The sequence below is a fragment of the Ovis aries genome, chromosome 6, assembly GCF_016772045.2.
Source record: "Ovis aries strain OAR_USU_Benz2616 breed Rambouillet chromosome 6, ARS-UI_Ramb_v3.0, whole genome shotgun sequence".
NCBI classification, from domain to species: Eukaryota; Metazoa; Chordata; class Mammalia; order Artiodactyla; family Bovidae; genus Ovis; species Ovis aries.
This window is the reverse complement of record NC_056059.1, coordinates 54,819,396-54,836,568: the sequence shown is the minus strand read 5'-3', so window position 1 is coordinate 54,836,568 and position 17,173 is coordinate 54,819,396. Positions and strand designations below refer to the sequence as shown.

Here is a 17,173-nt window from a genome sequence, read left to right as displayed (position 1 = left end):
AGAAAATCTATGTGACATTGGCCTTTGGTGATGGATTTTTAGATTCAACATCAAAAGCACAATCCAGGGAAGAAAAAAAAAAGGTGAATTGATAAGTTGAACTCTGTTATAATTAAAACCGCTGCTCTAAAAAGATAAGCAACTAACTGGGAGAACATATTTGATAAACACATAAAGGATAAAGTACTTATGTTCAAAATATATAAAGAATTCTTAAAAACCCCTATATAAGAAAACAAACAACCCAGTTAAAAACTGAATATCTGAGCAGATACTTCACCAAAGAAGATGCATTGATAGCAATTAAGCACATGAAAAGATGCTTCATTTCATTTGTTTTCCTGGCATCTCAAAATTATGTGATGCTGCTACAGACATATTAGAATGGTTGAACTGTAAAAAAGAAAGAAAAAAAAAGGATACTATCAAGTGAAACAAGAACTCTCATTTATTGCTGGTAGAAATGCAAAATAGTCCATATATTTTGGAAAACAGTTTGTTTTTTACAAAGGTAAATGTTTTATTGTTCATCTGAAAGTTCTTGATTTATGTACTGCTGAAGCTTAGCTTGAAGGATTTTGAGCATAACCTTGCTAGCATGTGAAATAAGCCCAACTGTACAGAAGGTTGAACATTCTTTGGCATTCTTTGGTCTGGTCTTTGGAAGGAAAGCTATGGAAAGCCTAGACAAAATATTAATAAGCAGAGAAATCACTTTGCTGACAAAGGTCCATACAGTCAAACCTATGATTTTTCCAATAAACAACTATGGATATGGCAGTTGAACCATAAAAAATGCTGAACACAGAAGAATAGATGCTTTTGAATTGTGGTACTGGAGAAGACTGCAGGGTGATCAAACCTGCCAATCCTAAAAGTCAACCCTGATTTTTCATTGCAAGGTCTGTTGCTAAAGTTCCAATACCTTCGCCACCATGGGCTTCCCTGGTGGCTCAGTAGGTAAAGCATCTGCCTCCAATGCGGGAGACCCAGGTTCAATCCCTGGGTTGGGAAGATCCCCTGGAGAAAGAAATGGCAACCCAGTCCAGTACTCTTGCCTGGAAAACCCCATGGACTGAGAAGCCTGGTAGGCTACAGTCCATGGGGTCGCAAAGAGTCGGACATGACTGAGTGACTTCACTTCTTCAGATGTAAAGAGTCAGCTCATTGAAAAAGACCCTTATGTTTGGAAAGATTGAAGGCAAAAGGAGAAATGAGTGGCAGAAGATGAGATGGTTAGACAGCATCGCCAACTCAGTGAACTTGAATTTGAGCAAATTCTGGGAGATGGTGGAGGACAGGGGAGCCTTTTGTGCTGCCATCCATGGGGTCACAAAGAGTTGGGCACAGCTTAACAACTAAGCAACCGCAAAATGTTGTATTATCATGCAGTCCAAGGATCACATTCCTAGGAGTTTACCTAAAGTATTGAGAGACATGTTCACACAAAAATCTGCACCTACGTGTTCTGCTGCTGCTGCTGCTAAGTCGCTTCAGTCATGTCCGACTCTGTGGACCCCATAGACTGCAGCCCACCAGGCTCCCCTGTCCCTGGGATTCTCAAGCAAGAATACTGGAGTGGGCTGCCATTTCCTTCTCCAATGCATGAAAGTGGCCTATGTGTTCACAGAAGTTTTATTCATGATTGCCAAAGCTGAAAGCAACCTGGATACCCTTGAATAGATTAATGTATAAACAAACGGCATTATTCTCATACAATGGAATAGTTTTTGGTGATAAGAAATAAGGTATTAAATCACAAAAATACTTGGATAAATTTTAAAAATATGTGTTAAGTAAACTCATTCTGAAAATACCACATACTGTATGAATCCAATCATATGACATTTTAGAAAAGCCAAAACTGTGATGACAGTAAAAAGATCAATGGTTGCTTGAAGTTTGGTGGGAAGTAAAGCACAGGGGAATTTTAGGGGAGTGAACTATTCTCTTTGACACAGTAATTGTGAATATATGACAGTATGCATTTGTCAACACTTATAAATGTTCACATCACAAACAGTGAGCCTTAATGAAAGAAAATTAAATAAAAATCATTTAGAAGCTCAGGTTACCCCAGGGATAAATGTATAATATGACAGGCTTTTTTTTTTTTTTTTTTTTGTAAAAGCAAAACTCTACTAAAAAAAGTCTTATTTGTCCATCTGTCTAGACAACTATATTACATCCTTGGTTATTAAAGCCTCTTATTTTTTTGTATAGAAGATAGAATTAAATCCCACATTTTAGAAACTATTAGAATTTAAGAGGATAGATTTAATATATTTTAAAATCATTGTTTAAATTCTTACAGAAATCTGTGCCATCAGTTTTCATTAAGCATTGAAATCTGAAGCAAAAATTGCTTAGTGGTATTAAAAAATATGAATTCACTGTTTCACTATGCACCAGTGTTGGCCTCTAGGTTATAAATTGTTAATTGGTTCCCATGTTTAGGGTCTTTCTCTGTTTCTATATTTAAAGTAAAATCAGTTTGTGAATAGTGTTTTAGGCTGAAGTGAGAGATGTTTATTTTGCTTAGCTCTTTGTTGTTTAAAAGAGTATTGTTTTTGTTGTTGTTGTTGTTGTTGTTCCTACATCCTCAAGCTACCTTCCCTTTCCTTTTTGCCTTTCTCTGGGAAATGATATTTTTGAAATGGGGTTATTTTCTAGGTATTCTACAATGCTAGATGTTGGAGATTACGAGTGAAATGACACAGAACAAGACACACAAAAGACAGACGATACACACACTCCGGCCGGAGGAACAGAACTGGGCAAAAAACTAATTGCCATTAATTATAAAAGCCCCCTAGGCAGAATTCCAGACTGCATAAATAAGCCTTTTCAGCACAGCGCAGGTGCATACATGTTATCATATAGCAAAGGGGAGTAAAATCCTAGTCTACTGCGAGTCTGTACAAAGCCCTCTATTCCTTCTTTATCACAAGAAGGGAATGCTCCCTCATTTGCAAGGGACCATTAAACTCAAGGCTGTGTCCAGACTCTTTGGCAGAACGCCTCATTTGCAAGGACGTCCAGCCCTAGCAGAGAGGCCCGTTTGCAGGCACATCTCTGCTACCCTATTAACCCTTCACTAGATTATCTCTCATCCAGCTTCTCCCTGAAGCTATTTAAAGCTTCTGTCAACAACCCAACCTTTCAATTCTTAATAGTTGACTGGGAACCATTTAATCAGTGATTAAAAAGTGTTAAAGGTAGTTTAATCTCAATCTCCATCTCTTATCTCTTATGTCTCATCTTTCATCAACTGAAGCACGGAAAACATTAAACTCTAAACCCTGGGGAGCAATGGAGCAGTACAGGAGCTTCTTAAGAGAACTCTAGAATATCGTGCAGTAAGCTGAGCTGCAATGCTATATTTCTTTTGACATTTCCAATGAGAAGAAGTCATAAAAGCAATATAAAAGCTTAAGTACAACAAAATAAAATGAAACAGTAATAAAAACTATGTCTCCTTTCAGATATTTGTTAATTGTTTTAACTAATAAAAACCTGATTGAAACACCATACATCTTGCTTGATTTTCCAGCATGCAGAGAATAAATAACTTCAGTTCAGTTCAGTTCAGTTGCTCAGTTGAGTCCGACTCTTTGTGACCCCATGAATCGCAGCACACCAGGCCTCCTTGTCCATCACCAACTCCCAGAGTTCACTCAGACTCACGTCCATCGAGTCAGTGATGCCATCCAGCCATCTCATCCTCTGTCGTCCCCTTCTCCTCCTGCCCCCAATCCCTCCCAGCATCAGAGTCTTTCCCAATGAGTCAACTCTTCGCATGAGGTGGCCAGAGTACTGGAGTTTCAGCTTTAGCATCATTCCTTCCAAAGAAATCCCAGGGCTGATCTCCTTCAGAATGGACTGGTTGGATCTCCTTGCAGTCCAAGGGACTCTCATGAGTCGTCTCCAACACCACAGTTCAAAGGCATCAATTCTTTGGCACTCAACTTTTTTTACAGTGCAACTCTCACATCCATACATGACCACAGGAAAAACCATAGCCTTGACTAGATGGAACTTTGTTGGCAAAGTAATGTCTCTGCTTTTCAATATGCTATCTAGGTTGGTCATAACTTTTCTTCCAAGAAGTAAGCGTCTTTTAATTTCACTATATTTAAAAATACGATGCAAATATTTATTTTCCTCCTAAAAACTGATTTTCAGAAAGGAATAATGTGCCTATTTTTAAAAGTAATATAAAGAATTTCATACTACCCATAATTTGCATTAGGTTAAAATATCCTTGTTTTAGGAGGTACTAAAATAAGCGACATCACTTTGCCAACTAAGGTCCATCTAGTCAAGGCTATGGCTTTTCCTGTGGTCATGTATGGATGTGAGAGTTGGACTCTGAAGAAGGCTGAGTGTCAAGGAATTGATGCTTTTGAACTGTGGTGTTGGAGAAGACTCTTGAGAGTCCCTTGGACTGCAAGGAGATCCAACCAGTCCATTCTGAAGGAGATCAGCCCTGGGATTTCTTTGGAAGGAATGATGCTAAAACTGAAACTCCAGTACTTTGGCCACCTCATGCGAAGAGTTGACTCATTGGAAAAGACTCTGATGCTGAGAGGGATTAGGGGCAGGAGGAGAAGGGGACGACAGAGGATGAGATGGCTGGATGGCATCACTGACTCGATGGACGTGAGTCTGAGTGAACTCTGGGAGTTGGTGATGGATAGGGAGGCCTGGCGTGCTGCGATGCATGGAGTTGCAAAGAGTCGGACACTACTGAGTGACTGAACTGAACTGAACTGAACTGAAAATTAGCTCAAGCATTCCTAGTTCTGGATGTTTAAAAATATTAATTGGTGGAAGAGGTAAAATAGAAGGCAAAGGAATTATCAAAGACATAGTGATTTTCCTGAAGCATATGATTACATATTTATTATAGTGTAATATTGTAAAAAAAATTCTTAAAAATAATCAATGTTGGGGTGTATATATATATATATATATATATGTTGGTGTATATATATGTTGGTGTATATATATATATATATAAATATATGAGGAATGAAAAAATAAAACACTGCTATTAGTGGGTGTGTATGGATTTGGAACATATTTTCAGTGACAGCATAATATATGAATGTTTACATTAAGATATATATGAGAATAATATACTCTAAAAATGTTGGATGGCATAAAAATGTTTAAGTGATACTAAAGGCATATATGTATAAATGATTTTAATAAAAATATTTTATGAGATGTACAAAAGGTAGCATTTCTAAATGAAAACATGCTGATTAAATGTGTTTAAATAAGTTAACTTTAAAAACATTCATAGATTATTTTTATCATTTTTGCCCCTTTAAATGTTCATGTATTTGATCAATGTTTTGAGACTTGTAGGAAGAGTGGGCCTTCATTTTTACTAGAAATTATCTTAAATCATGGCATAGAACAGATGTGAGTATTGTGTTTTTTCTTTATAGAACAAGTGTAATAGTAATTATAATAAAAGAAAGTTTTAATAAAGCTCAAGCTAGGGAGAATTTCAGGATAGATATTTATTCCAAAGTTTAATGCTCTCTTGCACTCCAATTTGACTCTATGTTTTCTGAAAGAAATCATCAAATATTGCCCTTACCAGTAGGATAGACCCAGTATTTGACTGAAGAACATGAACTATCATTATTACTAGGTCAAGTGTTGTAACTCCTTTAAGATGTAAAGATCCAGGAAGAGAGATCAAATATGAATAAAGAATAAAGGAATTCATAAGAGAGATTTGTTTAATGTACCATTTTGTAACCTGAAGAGCTATAGCTGTCATTCATTTGTCAGTTAGCTCAACATTATTTCTACTTTAGGATTTAAAATGTAAATGTTAGTTACATTCAGCTTCAAAGTGAAGAAGAAGTGAAGGAAAATGGTCCATTGTTCATTTCTAAGAATCCATGTGCCAAAAGAAATTCTGGGACATATCCACCATATCAATGCTCATCATAGAGGCAAGATGTATAATCAGAACTGCTTCCTAGCCATGACCTAATTGATTGTGGGTCAAGAAATGAGATAGGTGGCCCTCAGAAGTGTCATGAAGCCACATAGAGACATCTGTGCAAAGCTTCTAGGTTATAGAAGCAGTTCTTGGGATGAGATTACTTCTTTATTCACTAAGCACAGTGTTTACAACAAAAATAATCATCATAAAAATAATATATATACTCAAGTGTTAAAAGTTCAAACAGTACCAAATGATATATAATTTAAATATACCTCTTATGCTTTCTGGCTTCCTAAATCAGTCTTATTGATTGACTCACAGAACAGAGAATGTAATTTGACTTTTTTTTTTTTTTCCGTTTATCTCTACTACTGCTACTGCTAAGTCGCTTCAGTCGTGTCCGACTCTGTGCGACCCCATAGACGGCAGCCCACCAGGCTCCCCTGTCCCTGGGATTCCCCAGACAAGAACACTGGAGTGGGTTGCCATTTTCCTCTCCAATGCATGAAAGTGAAAAGTCAAAGTGAAGTTGCTCAGTCGTGTCAGACTCTTAGCAACCCTATGGACTGCAGCCTACCAGGCTCCTCAATCCATGGGATTTTCCAGGCAAGAGTACTGGAGTGGGGTGCCATTGCCTTCTCCATCATTTATCCCTAGGATGGTACATCCAGCTATGTAACAAATTAATCTTATACCTTTTAATCTACAATGACTAGTTATGTACCATCCTAGGGATAAATGATGGAGAAGGCAATGGTACCCCACTCCAGTACTCTTGCCTGGAAAATCCCATGGATTGAGGAGCCTGGTAGGCTGCAGTCCATAGGGTTGCTAAAAGCCATCCTAGGGATAAATGATGGTACATAGCTAGTCATTGTAGATTAAAAGGTATAAGATTAATTTGTTACATAGCTGGATGTATTAGGACATCAGTGATTAGTTCTTTACAGAGAATCCTCCTTTTAAAACAATGTAGTGCGTGCATATTCATGCAACCTCTTCTTGGGTAGGCGGTTTCATTTGAGGGATAACAGTCCATAAGTATCAAATGCATATACAAGCATGCAAGCAAGCAAGGGTATGTACATACAATCGAGTGCATGAGGTTGTATGTATGCATAGCTGCTGTTTAAAAATAAAAAATGCGATACTCCTAGCTACTCTAAATCTTTGACACTCAAAATCTATATTTGGGTTATTCCTTATCATTTAACCTAAATGATAGATTTTTAAATGACTATTAATTCATTGTAAAAATGTACAATTAATCACTTAAATTTCCCCTAGTTCAGTTCAGTCTCTTAGTCGTGTCTGACTCTTTGTGACCCCAGGAATAGCAGCACGCCAGGCTTCCCTGTCCTACACCAACTCCCGGAGTCCACCAAAACATATGTCCATCGAGTCAGTGATGCCATCCAACCATCTTATCCTCTGTCGTCCCCTTCTCCTCCTGCCCTCAATCTGTCCCAGCATCAAGGTATTTTCAAATGAGTCAGCTCTTCGCATCAGGTAGCCAAAGTATTAGAGTTTCAGCTTTAGCATCAGTCCTTCCAATGAACACCCAGGACTGATCTCCTTTAGAATGAACTGGTTGGATCTCCTTGCAGTCCAGGGGACTCTCAAGAGTCTTCTCCAACACCATAGTTCAAAAGCATCAATTCTTCAGCTCTCAGCTTTCTTTACACTCCAACTCTCACATCCATACATGATCACCAGAGAAACTATAGCCTTGGCTAGTCGGACCTTTGTTGCCAAAGTAATGTCTCTGCTTTTTATGCTGTCTAGGTTGGTCATAGCTTTCCTTTCAAGGAGTAAGCGTCTTTTAATTTCATGGCTGCAATCACCATCTGCAGTGATTATGGAGCCCAGAAAAATAAAGCCTGCCACTGTTTCCATTGTTTCCCCATCTATTTGCCATGAGGTGATGGGACTGGATACCATGATCTTAGTTTTCTGAATGTTGAGCTTTAAGTCAACTTTTTCACTCTCCTCTTTCACTTTGATCAAGAGGCTTTTTAGTTCCTGTTCACTTTCTGCCATAAAGGTGGTGTCATCTGCATATCTAAGGTTTTGATATTTCTCCTGGAAATCTTGATTCCAGCTGTGCTTTCTCCAGCCCAGCGTTACTCATGATGTACTCTGCATACAAGTTAAATAAACAGGGTGACAATATACAACCTTGACGTACTCCTTTTCCTATTGGAACCAGTCTGTTGTTCCATGTCCATTTCGAACTATTGCTTCCTGACCTGCATACAGGTTTCTCAAGAGGCAGGTTAGATGGTCTGATATTCCCATCTCTTTCAGAATTTTCCACAGTTTATTTTGTCCACACAGTCAAAGGCTTTGGCATAGTCAATAAAGCAGAAATAGATGATTTTCTGGAACTCTCTTGCTTTTTTGATGATCCAGAAGATGTTGACAATTTTATCTCTGGTTCCTCTGCCTTTACTAAAACCAGCTTGAACATCAGGAAGTTCACGGTTCACATATTGCTTAAGCCTGTCTTGGAGAATTTTAAGCATCACTTTACTAGTGCGTGAGATGAGTGCAATTGTGCAGTAGTTTGAGCATTCTTTGGCATTGCCTTTCTTTGGGTTGGAATGAAAACACCTTTTCCAGTCCTGTGGCCACTGCTGACTTTCCAAATTTGCTGGCATATTGAGTGCAGCACTTTCACAGCATCATCTTTCAGGATTTGAAATAGCTCCATTGGAATTCTATCACCTCCACTAGCTTTGTTCGTAGTGATGCTTGCTAAGGCCCGCTTGATTTTACATTCCAGGATGTCTGGCTCTAGGTCAGTGATCACAACCAGTGATTATCTGGGTCGTGAAAATCTTTTTCGTACCGTTCTGTGTATTCTTGTCACCTCTTTTTAATGTCTTCTGCTTCTGTTAGGTCCCTACCATTTCTGTCCTTTATTGTGCCCATCTTTGCATGAAGTATTCCCTTGGTATCTCTAATTTTCTTGAAGAGATCTCTAGTCTTTCCCATTCTGTTGTTTTCCATTTCTTTGCTTTGATCACTGAAGAAGGCTTTCTTATCTCTCCTTGCTATTCTTTAGAACTCTGCATCCAAATGGGTATACATTTCCTGTTTCTCCTTTGCTTTTTGCTTCCCTTATTTTCACAGCTATGTGTAAACCCTCCTCAGACAGACAATTTGCTTTTTTGCATTTTTTTCTTCTTGGGGATGTCCTTGATTCCTGTCTGCTGTGCAATGTTATGACTCTCAATCCATAGTTCATCAGGCACTCTGTCTATCAGATCTACTTCCTTGAATCTATATCTCATTTCCACTGTATAGTCATAAGGGATTTGATTTAGGTCATACCTGAATGGTCTAGTAGTTTTCTCCACTTTCTTTAATTTCAGTCTGAATGTGGCAATAAGGAGGTCATGATCCCAGCCACAGTCAGCTTCCAGTCTTGTTTTTGCTGACTATATAGAGCTTCTCCTTCTTTGGATGCAAAGAATATAATCAATTTGATATCGGTGTTGACCATCTGATGATGTCCATGTGTAGAGTCTTCTCCTGTGTTGTTGGAAGAGGGTGTTTGCTATGACCAGGGTGTTCTCTTGGTAGAACTCTATTAACCTTTGTCCTGCTTCATTCTGTACTCCAAGGCCAAATTTGCCTGTTACTCCAGGTGTTTCCTGACTTCCTACTTTTGCATTCCTGTCCCCTGTAATGAATAGGACATCTTTTTTAGGTGTTAGCTTTCCCCCACCTTATAAGTAATTAATTTGGTTTTATTATTTTGATATTAAGAACAGTGCTAAAATGGATAGCTTGTCATACTTTTTTTGCACATATATATGTCTGTAGGAGAAATTACATTAAGCAGAAACTCTGTGCATAAAAAAGCACCTTTCTAAAGTAATGTGTTTTGTCACATTATACCCTAAAAAAAATTGATCCAACTTATACTCTGAACATCAGTGTCTCTGTTTAATTCATCTTTAGTATTTTATATATCTTTGTGTTGATATATTAAATATGACATTATTCCTTGATATTTTATAATTTTTATGCTATAAAATGTGCAAAATTTCCCTTCTATTTTACAACTGGCAGCTGTTTATACAGGGGAAGTTATTAGGAAATCTGCTTTGATACCTTTACTTATTCCTCTTATGTTTAGGATACTGTTTTAATATATTATCTTGAATTAGTATTTTAATAACATTTTCTTGTATCTTTCAGTGATTTAAAGCTTTGCACACGTGATCAGTCAGCTCAGTCATGTCCAACTCTTTGCAACCCTACAGATTGTAGCCCACCAGGCTTCCCGGTCCGTGGGATTTCCCAGGCAATAATACTGGAGTGGGCTGCCATGCTTTCCCCGAGGAGATCTTCCCAACCTATGGATCGAACACCACCTCTTGCATCTCCTGCATTGCAGGCAGCTTCTTTATCCACTGAGCCACCTGGGAAGCCCCAGTTTATAGCATTAGAAATGATTAAATTTCTTCTTTTCAAGTGTCATATGTTGAAAAATTTCTCAGATCTAATTTTATTAACTAGCTAGAAAACATTTTAAATAATATTAGTGTTATTATATGTTTTGTCATTTTAGTCCTTATTTCACTTTTTTTTTTTTTTTGCTAAGCTTTTGCTTGCAACAGATCATGACTAAAATTTCTAATTATTTCCCGGTGATTTCAAATACTGATTAACTTTCTGTTTTTCATAGTCTCCGTTTTGCAAATAGACAAGGTAATAGAAATGTTTTTATTCTTCTTATTTTTTTAAGTGTCTGGTATTAAGAGTCCATGTCCTATACATAATAGAAATGACAAAGGGTGATGGAAATTTAGGATAGCTAGTAACACCTACCTCCTTTCTTACAGTTTTTACTAATTGCTAATTAAGGAAAAGGAACCAACTGTAGATGGATTAGGTCAGTTAATGGTAGTGAATAAAACAGAATGGGGATTAGAGAGGATTAGTTCAGTTCAGTCACTCATTCATGTCCAAATCTTTGTGACCCCATGGACTGATCCACGCTGGGCTTCCCTGTCCATCACCAACACCTGGAGCTAGCTCAAACTCATGTCCATCAAGTCAGTGATGTTCTTCAACCGTCTCATCCTCTACTGTCCCCTTCTCTTGCTGCCCTAAATCTTTCCCAGCATCAGGGTCTTTTTCAGGGTCAGTTCTTTGTATCAGGTGGCCAACGTATTGAAGTTTCAGCTTCAGTATCAGTTCTTTCAATGCATATTCAGGAGTTATTTCCTTTAGAATGGGCTGGTTTGATCTCTTTGCAGTCCAAGGGACTCTCAAGAGTCTTTTCCAACACTGAGATGGTAGGGAGATGCATTTCAAGGACATCTTGCCTTGCATTTCAGGCAGCTATTTCCTGTGGGCTGCTAAGGTGCTGCTCACTGGGTAATCTAACCAATGTTTGCTTGGGGAAGAGATATTGAGTAATTGTTGGGAGAAGGGTGGTCTTTCCATGTGGTTCAGTGGTAAAAAATCTGCCTGCCAGTGCTGGAGACATGAGTTTGATCCCTAGGTGAGGAAGATCCCTGGAATAGGAAATGTCAATCAGCTCCAATATTCTTGCCTTGAAAATTCCATGGACAGAGGAACCCTAAAGTGTCAGACATTACTGAACATGCATGAAAATTATTAGGGTCAGGGTAGGAGGCCGACTATGGGGTTGCACAGAGTTGGACACGACTGAAGCGACTTGGCAGCAGCAGGAAAAGAGAGAAGTAAGTCACCAAAAGATATTTTCTATCTTCTTTGAATACCCAAAACTAGGCAGAGGGGATGGACTAAACCTCACTTTTCTCTACTATTTCAGAATGAACATATCATTATATGTATATATACATATAAACTGTATAGTATACATATATTTTGTGTATGTACATATATATAGTATATGTGAATATATAATATATATGCATACTCATTCTGGAGTAGATTTTATGAATCCAGGAAACATACCACAAGCCAGTGAAAGACTGAAAGACTTAAAGACTTGTAGTAACTGTAAGATATGGAGTGGTGTAGGAATCATATGCAGCTTCTATGGTAATTAGCATCATCATATGAGATAGTGCAGCAGGGGCATCACACATGACTTAGATAAGTTTTTTGACTAAGTGAATAACAAATGCTGTCACTAGATATCTTTCAGCAATGAAATATTGTATTTTCTATGTTCTATATATCAATATTTTTGGTAAAAATGGAACATCAGTCTAACTCAGTGACATCTTCAGCTACAACATTGTTTTTTGAAAACAGCAACAGTTCTCTTTCTTCTGGAGGGATGAAAAACAAAGAAAATGAAAATATATATATAGCCTTAAAAACAGATGAAACCTATGTAGAATTCTAGGATCTTAGTTTTCAAAAACTCTTAAAGAGTTAATTTAGTTCACCTTTCTAACCAATCTACTTAATGCCACGGTGTGGAAAAACTCTATTGCTCAAAGGACACTAGTCATCTCTTTCAACTAAATTTTTTTGTTTTTGTTTAGACATGGTGCCTTGCATTCCCTTGATTAATATCATGAGAGTTCTTTTGGAATTTCAGTTTGTTTCTTGGATGGAGTATTATAAAGTCTAGGAAGACTAAAACAGTGACTGTTTAATCATAATTTGATAAACTAAGAATTTTCCCATGTAACATATATCCATACTAACATCCATTTAATCATAGAAAAAGCAATAGAATTCCAGAAAAACATCTACTGCTGCTTCATTGACTGTACTAAAGCCTTTGACTGTGTGGATCACAACAAACTGGAAAATTCTTAAAGAGATTGGAATACCAGACCACCATACCTGCCCTCTGAGAAACCTGTGTGCTGGTCAAGAAGCAACAGTTAGAACTAAACTTGGAACAACTGACTGGTTTAAAATTGGGAAAGGAGTAAGTCAAGGCTGTATAAAGTCACCCTGCTTATTTAACAGATGATACCACTCTAATGACAGAAAGTGAAGAGGAACTAAAGAGCCTCTTCATGAGGGTGAAAAAGGGGAGTGAAAAAGCTGGCTTAAAACTCAGCATTCAAAAAATAGAAATCATGGCATTTGGTCCCATCACTTCATGGCAATTAGATGGGGAAACAATGGACAGTGACAGACTATTTTCTTGGGATCCAAAATCACTGCAGATGGTGACTGTAGCCATGAAACTAAAAATGCTTGCTCCTTAGAAGAAAAACTATGACAGACCTAGAGAGTGTATTAAAAAAAACAGATATATCACTTTGTCCACAAGGTCCATATAGTCAAAGCGGTGGTTCTTCCAGTAGTCATTCACGGATGTGAGAGTTGAACCATAAAGAAGACCAAACGCCAAAGAATTGATGCTTTTGAACTGGAGAAAACTCTTCAGAATTCCTTGGACAGTGAAGAGATCAAACCAGTCAATCCTAAAGGAAATCAATAGTGAATATTAATTGGAAGGACTGATGCTGAAGCTGAAGCTTCAATACTTTGGCCACCTGATGCAAAGAGCTGACTCAATGGAAAAGACCCTGGTATTGGCCAGAAGGAGAAGGGGCGACAGAGGACATGATAGTTCAATGGCATCATCAACTCAGTATGTACATGTATGAAGAAACACATTTTATTGCTTAAATAAAATGAGTAAATGAGTTATATTCAGTAACAAGAACAAGTTCTTCTATGTTTAAAATATGATAAGATTAAAATATGGTTATAATTAAAATATTTAGCGCTTCAGAACCAACTCCTATTCATATGTATAACCATATTTCATTTCTTGAACATATCAGTTGAAGAATCACTTCACAATGTTATTTCTTTCTCTAATAATGATTTTAATGTTATAACAATAATATAAATGAAAGCTTTGCATTAGTCTGGGTTTACCTTCACTCAGTAAAAAAATCAGTAAGAATTCATTTTTAGCATTAAAATTTTATTTCCTAGAATATAGTCATGTTTACATATTCCAGTAAATTTTTACCATTTACAGTTATGCTGTATCTTAAAAACATTATTTAATTTTAGATTAGTGCCGTAAAGAGTGAACCAGAAAAAGAAACCTCAATATTTTATGCTGTCTATGATGTTTATTTACTGGATGCCTTGGGAACACTCATTTTTCTCTTTGTATAAATCCATTTTCATAAACCTTACTATGACATAATCTCTTCTAAAAGCCTGTAAATATAGCCTCAATCTCTTTATAGTATTATTGAAACAAGTAAATATAGCCAGTTATCATTAGCTAAATGGCTCTTTCTAATTTGTCACACTGTCTTTTAGAAGCTTTTCCACTTTCAAAGCCTCATTACCAGCTATCTATTGATGGCCTCCCAATCTGTATATTAAGTTCAGACCTTGCTTCCAAAGCCCAGACCTATTTTTCAACAGTTTCCTGCTCAGAGATGAGACACGCTCATCTGAATATATTAGTTCAGTTCTGCTATCGTGGCATCCTGTTTATTTTCTTCATAGAATGTGCTCCAAATTCCAGTTATCTTTGTATTTGTTTGTTAATATGCTTATTATTTGCATTATTTACTAACTTATAGTATCTTATCCTGCCTATTTGATTTATAGATAAAAAGCCAGTGCCTAGCATTTAATATGTGATTAACAGTCATACACTTTTAAAATTATTGAATGGATACATCTCAGAAATTCCAAGCATATACACAAGTTCCAATTTATAATTCTGCCTCTGAAACTCATAGTTTTCATTATCATTATTATTATCATCATCACGCTATTTTGGTTTGTTTCATTATTTGACAACATTGCCATCTGCAGAATCATCCACAACCCATCCATCTCCTTTGTTCTCAAAATCTAGATGATCTTTAAATACTTAGCTTCAATCTTTTCCATACTTCATGACACTTTCTCAGTTTGTTCAATTATGACAGATCATTGCAACATCCTTTTAACTTTTTAGTTTATTTTCTTTGTTTTTTTTTCCTTTTGTTTTGCCAACAACTTCTATTTCTCTACAGACTCTATTTACTCTCCAAGTTATCTTTTACCAAAAGAGATTTGACATCATCAATTCTTGATTAAACTAGATAGCATATTGAAAAGCAGAGACATTACTTTACCAACAAAAATCATCTAGTTAAAGCTATGATTTTTCCAGTAGTCATGTATAGATGTGAGAGTTGGACTATAAAGAAAGCTGAGCGCCAAAGAATTCATGCTTTTGAACCGTGGTGTTGGAGAAGACTCGAGAGTCCTTTGGACTCCAAGGAGATCAAACAAGTCAATCCTAAAGGAAATCACTCCTGAATATTCTTTGAAAGGACTGATGCTAAAGCTGAAACTCTAATTCTTTGGCCACCTGATGTGAAGAACTGACTCATTGGAAAAGATCCTGATACTGGGAAGATTGAAGACAGGAGAAGGGGATGACAGAGGATAAGACGGTTGGATGGCATCACCGACTTGATGGATATGAGTTTGAGCAGGCTTCAGAAATTGGTGAAGGACAGGGAAGCCTGGTGTGCTGCAGTCCATGGGGTCACAAAGAGTGGGACTTGAGTGAGCAACTGAACTGAACTGATTCTTGATTAAAGATCTCCACTGTTTTCTCATGAACCAACTGTTTACATAGAGATCTTAGCCTATATCTTTTCACCATTCAAATGCACATGACATTTTCTCTAACCTGAAATATATATATATTTTATATATATTTAACTATGTCATGAAAACCATGAATTTCCTTTAGGATTCAGCATAAACACCAGTTTTTCTCAAAATCTCTTTTGATACATCCAGGGGACAGTTGCTTATATCTATTTTTATATACCTACTGGTGATAGTGATAGCAGTTTCCCTATCATCAAATATTGTTCCAATAAATGATGAATGTTTGATTATAAATTAATGATAAATAACTTAGTCTCTGCTATATCTGAAAAACTGTGTCCACTCAAAACTTGCAGGTTGATGGTAGTAGGAGAGGGACTTTTGGGAGGTGATTAAGTCATGAGGGCAGAGCCCTCAGGAATGGGATTAATATCCTTATAAAAGAGGAAGCCTAAGAGAAATCCCTCAACTCTTTCACTGTACGAAGACACAGCAAGAAGTTGGCGGCCTGCAAACTAGAAGAGGGCCTTCACCACTTAGTGTAAAAAGTTCCCTTAGGATCTTACTATGAAATACAAATATTATATACTATATAGAGAGGCTTCTGGATTAAAAACTCACAGAGCTAGCATCTCTGGGTGTGTGTTCCTCAGTTTCTAATCAATAGCACATACCATTGTCATAAAATTTTCTGGAAAAACTGTTTATGTTTCAGACTCATAGAAAGAGATCACAAAGTTTATGGGAGTTTATATTTTCTTTTTTAATCTCACATAAATGACTTTCAGTATAGAATTATGAAGGTTGACTTTACTTGACTCTGCAACTGTTGACTGATAAACCCTAATAACGGTAAATTTATGTTTTAGGATTATCTGTAGGATTCGACTTCACTGAATCTTCCTCAGAAACAGCATCCTTCATTGACTCTCTACCATCTCTCCTCTTGTTTCCTCACATTCTTCTTTAGTAAGTCACTTCTTTAATAGATTACTTCTTCAATAAGTCACTGACATATGAATCTTTACTTCAGTGTCTGCCTTTGGGAAATTTTATCCAAGATAGTATCAGTATTCCACTCTAGATCTTAAGAGTCAAAGCCAGAAATATGAAGAGAAACTAGAAAAAATATATAAATGTATGTAAATATACAAATATGTATGAACATACACATGTTTGCATGTATAAGAATATAGATATAGAGATACACCTGTGTATCTTTTTTTCTTAGTGCATTTACTTTAGAAAACGTATAAATTCCTTTTCTGCACTTCTGCACCTTTCAGATATAAATCCTTTAAGAAACTTCTTGCCACTTTCAAAACCCCGGATTTTTTTTTTTTTTTATCAAGGACTTATGAAGGCATCCCTTTGAACCATAATGGTCAAGGAAGATGGCATCCTTATTGCACAATTTCTGTGGGTGCATAGGTGTCTAACTTCTCTGCATGTATTGCTCCAAGTTGTAAAACTACCTTCTGTTTTAAAAGATATGAAAAGTTTATTTTGCCTTTGGATAAATCCAATTAGCAAACACAGTGCCCTACCATCCTCCAGTACTTTTCCATTAACTCACTACAGCGCTTAAAAATCCTCTTGCCCTTTATTTCAGTAGAGTTGTGTTCAGACTAAAAT

General features: G+C 36.8%; 1 non-coding gene across 1 annotated transcript; it reads left to right on the top strand.

The window, feature by feature from the left end:
• Positions 1-942: 942 nt before the first annotated feature.
• Positions 943-1,014, top strand: TRNAW-CCA (transfer RNA tryptophan (anticodon CCA)). The gene has a single exon. It is a non-coding gene; the product is annotated as a tRNA-Trp (tRNA).
• The last annotated feature ends 16,159 nt before the right edge of the window (positions 1,015-17,173 follow it).